Consider the following 4,948-nt stretch of genomic DNA (forward strand, 5'->3'; position numbering starts at 1 on the left):
GTTACTGACCGCAGCATAGTACACAAGTTGGTTCAAGTCTCAGGTCTCGCAGATTAAAGCTACGAGGCTCAGAGTTTTACTGCATACTGGTGTCCTGGCCTGACTCCGCCGTATCCATTCACCTAGAACGCTTCAACGCAAGATATAGCCACATTGGTACACATTGAGAAATTAGCCTACGGATGGGTGTGTTTTACTGTAACCAAACCAACTGGGAATTATTGCTTATTGATCAAGTACCCTTTGAAATGCTCGAACTCCACAAGTGTGTCAACGTCAGTAAAAAAAGCACACTTGAAGGCGAATATAAACATTTCATTAAACGCAATTTAATCAAAAGAGCAGTGAACAAAAGAGGTAGCCAGAAAACAGTATTAGGATGAGGGGATAAACTTCATTGATGCTGTCCGGCAGCCTGGCATCCATCTCGCTGTGTCACACACACACGCTCACCACGCTCAAACGCAAAGTTTCGCGCCACCCGCGTGGGATTGGTGGCCAACAAATGTTGTAAAAGAAAAGTGAATTAATCAGTGGGCTGGTAAAACAGTTGATTTATCCGATTGAGCACAGAATAACCATGCCATATAAGAGTTTTTCCTTCATAATTTTTTAAAATATATCTTCTCCTCACCTAAGTAAGAAATTAAAATATGTATATGAGAACAAAACACTCATGGAATTATTAGCAATACAGTGAGAGAATCAATCTAATCCTAGTCCCGTGTGAAAAGCAGAAATATTTTGTATTTTGAAAAAAGCACAAAATTGCACAAATATACTCTTTTTGAAAATTTGAGGAAAGTATACAGTTGAGAACGTAGTTCAGCTGCCACCCATACTGCCATGACAGCAATTATCGAGGCACACTCGTTTTGTTTTGGTGTGTGTGGTGGCTAATGTGTCGTGCTGTGTGTGTGTGTGTCGCTAGTACGCGAGCTGTCGCTGATGAGGTAGTGTGGTGCATGTGTGTCGTGTTGTGGTGATGATTGTCAGTGTTCAAGTTTGAGTGCAGGTGGTGTTGTGTGGTGTCGTTGGTGTAAAATGTAGTGTTTGATGATTGTTGTGGGTATTGTGTCTTTCCTGTCTAGATGTGTGTGTGTTGTGATGCGCAATCGATCGTGTGTTTGTGTGTGTTGTGACAAGTTAGGGTGTGGTTGTGGTGGATAGTGTCCAGAGACAGAACATGCTGGAGCTAAGGTCATCAGACGCGGTGCAGATCTAAAAGCAAAAGAACCGCAATCAAGGGGACACGGCTTCTAATAGAGATATGGAAGCCTCAGGGCTCACTCCTCATGAGGAAAGGAAGCTGCCACGCTATGTTAACGTCTGACGCGTACCGCAAGATGCGCATTCACGTAGGCTCACTCAATTAGAAGGTAAGTTTAACCAATGCACGCACGCCTCTCGCCTCTTAAATAAGGCAGCGTCTGAGTGAAGCTATTATTGCGAAGAATGTAGAAAGTAACACGTTAAGCCGCTCGAACTTTGAAGAACCAAGAAAGTCCTAAAGGCAATAAGAACTGCAGCCCAACGATAATGCTTCAGAGTTTCACAGTAAGCAGACACATCTCAACATCCACGGGACAGATATGAAAAAAAATCGTTTCACGCGCATATAGAGGAGACCTGCGTGAATCAGGCTTCATGGTCGAATTGCTGTGAAGAAACACACTACTAAAGGAACACCAATAATAAGAAGAGACTTGCTTGGCCAAGAACAACGAAGCAATGGACATTAGACCGGTGGAAATCCTGTCTTTGGTCTGGAGTCCAATATGGAAGGTTTTTGGTTGTTCCAACCGCCGGTGTCTATGTGAGACGTAGAGTAGGTGAACGGATGATCTCCGCATGTGTGGTTCCCACCGTGAAGCATGGAAGAGGAGGTGTAATGGTGTGGGGGTGCTTTTGCGCTGGTGACACTGTCCAGTGAATTTATTTATAGAATTCAAGGCACACTTAACCAGCCCAATGGCTACTCACAGCATTCTGCAGCGATACGACATCTCCCATCTGGGTTTGGGCTTAGGACTAAATAATTTCTTTTTCAACAGGACAATGACCCAACAACACCGTCCAGGCTGTGTAAGGGCTATTATGACCAAGAGGAGAGTGATTGGAGTTGTGTATTCAGATGAACCTGGCCTCTGCAATCCCCCAACCTCAACCCAATTGAGATGGTTTTGGATAAGTTGGACTGCAGAGTGAAGGAAAAGCAGCCAACAAGTGCTCAGCATATGTGGGAACTCCTTCAAGACTGTTGGGAAAAGCATTCCAGGTGAAGCTGGTTGAGAGCATGCCAAGAGTGTGCAAAGCTGTCYTCAAMGCAAAGGGTAGATACTTTGAAGAATCTCAAATATAAAATATATTTTGATTTGTTTAACACATTTTTGGTGACTACATGATTCCATATGTGTTATTTCATAGTTTTGATGTCTTCATTATTATTCTACAATGTAGAATATAGTACAAAATAAATAAAAACCCTTGAATGAGTAGGTGTTTCCAAACGTTTGACTGGTACTGTATGTTGTTTTGTAACTGGCTGTGGTACAGAGAATTGCAGCCTCACACTCTACCATTTCCTCCCATTTCATGTAATATCATGTCCTAGATACTTAATGGATTGAGACACAAGCTGCAGTTTTTTTCTTAGAAACTTCGTGGCCATTTTCAGCAAGGAACACTAACAGAGCTCTGGTGTCGACTTTGCATGCTTGTTGGTTTTCAAGARACAGTAACAGGTTGTCGACGTACTGTATTAACGTACTCCCAGCAGGGGYTATGAAACCCTCTAAATTGTGAGCCAAAGCGGCAGAAAAAACACTGCAGGTGATTCCGTATAACCTTAGGGGCTTACCTTAGGGGCAAACGGTCCAAGTCCAACGCTTGTTTAAAAATGTAAGGGCAAACCAGAACTGTGATTCTGGAGCGACGGGAATGCTAAAGAAAGCATTAGCCAAATCAACAACTGAAAACCATTTAGCCGGTGCTGGCACTGCAGATTGTACTGTAACGGGGTTTGGCACAACGAGCGCTTGCATGAACTGCATCGTTAACAGGTCTGAGATCTTGAACAAAACGCCAATCACCTGAAGCTTTTCGGGCAGGAAGAATGGGGGTGTTGCAGGGAGAGTCTGGACAAGGCACCATTGCTCSTGTTTCTACCAATGAAGCATGAACAGGGGCAATCTCCCACACTTCCTCCTGACTCGGAGGATACTGGGCTCGGCCGGGTCGGTGTGCTCTCAGGTGTGACGTAAGCGGTTTCACGCCCCTCATTTACCCAATGTCATACTTATCTTATCCCACAGAGAATCTGGGAGAACAGCCAARAAGGGTGACTCAGTCTCCATGGAAACCATCTGTTTATTTGGTTTTGCGTTATCTAAACCATGCACGCCTCGCTGTACAGCAGCAACCCAACAGTAAGGCACYCATAATGTGTGCTCGTGGAGAATTTTAGACCCATCCGCTCTAACTTCCCAGTCAGTAACCTGCAAGACAGATTTCAACCAGACACCAGTATCCTCCCAGGCAATGTCATCTGTCAAATCAAATCAAAGTTTATTTGTCACGTGCGCCGAATACAACAGGTGCAGACTTTACAGTGAAATGCTTACTTACAGGCTCTAACCAACAGTGCAAAAAAGGTATTAGGTGAACAATAGGTGAGTAAAGAAATAAAATAACAGTAGCGAGGCTATATACAGTAGCGAGGCTATAACAGTAGCCTTAGCTTCTCAAACATGTGGTACCCTGTCACTAAAAATATAAAATAAAGCCTGTTCTTTAGACATCTTCACACTAAGAGCGCAAAATTGGGGCCCACTATACATGTCACATAGTAAGCTCTCTTGGGGTGTGGTTCCTGTCAGCCAGTTCTGTTCATAATATAAATCTCTCGTCAATGATGCAATGTAAGTCAGTCTGTGGCATAAAACTACCAGTTTGTTTCCAACAGCTGCAGGCTGTTGATAAAATCTCTTCAATTGGGTCACAATGTGATCCGTCATTGTGCTGTATGTCCCATGCATAGTARCAATCACACGTTGGGTCAGTTAGACAGCGTCATGAGATGGCATGTCCCCTGAGGCTGTATAACAGTGAGGCCCTTTTCTTTACAAAGAATGTTAATTCCCAACTTACAGAGAAGATCTCTTCCCGCTAAATTTACAGGGCAACATGCAGGTCAAGTTTAACAGGTAGGGGCATCGTGAACAACTCTTTCATAGTCACTCCCTAGGCTCCCACAGTGCTGACTGATTCATTTCACATGGGAGGTTTGGACATAGATTTAGAATTTATGACAGACATTGCAGCGCCAGTATCTACTACAAAATTGATTGACTCATCACTGACGAAGAGACAAACCATTGGCTCCTCACTGGGGCTTGAAAAAATATTTAAATGCTGTCCAAGAGTGTCAACTGTCACTACCTTGCGTCAGCCATATGTGGGTTGTAAAAGGTCGCGTTCGGCAGTGGTCCAGTTTTCCAGCCCCCCCCCCTWCCCCGTTTGGTAGGTTTGCTTCGACATGTTCTGGTGAAATGTCCCTCCAGTCCACAGATATAGCAGGTCAAGCTATTACCTTGTGGTGTCTGTTGTCCAGCCCGTTCTTCAGCACTGTCTCCCCTTCCTTGTCTCCCTCTACCTCTTCCTTTTCCTCGCTGTCCATCATTTTGAGGTCCTCCCTGAGCCTGCTGCTGTGTCCTTGATAGAAGGCCAGCTGTGCAGCTTGTAGTTTCACACCCTCCCTCCCTTTTTCATTCTGTTTCATCTTATCTTCTTGAGACAGTTGCTGCCTCTCAGCGTGTTTACAGTGTTCAATGACCGTCTGTTGCTGGTCTGATGCCACTGTGTTTGCGGAAAAAGTTATCCAATCTATGCCTGTAGTCTTCCAGTGACCCTTTAGCTTTCTGCGTGCGACTATGGATGGCTGTCCAAT

This window comes from Salvelinus sp. IW2-2015, linkage group LG18 (assembly GCF_002910315.2).
Source record: "Salvelinus sp. IW2-2015 linkage group LG18, ASM291031v2, whole genome shotgun sequence".
Classification (NCBI taxonomy): Eukaryota; Metazoa; Chordata; class Actinopteri; order Salmoniformes; family Salmonidae; genus Salvelinus; species Salvelinus sp. IW2-2015.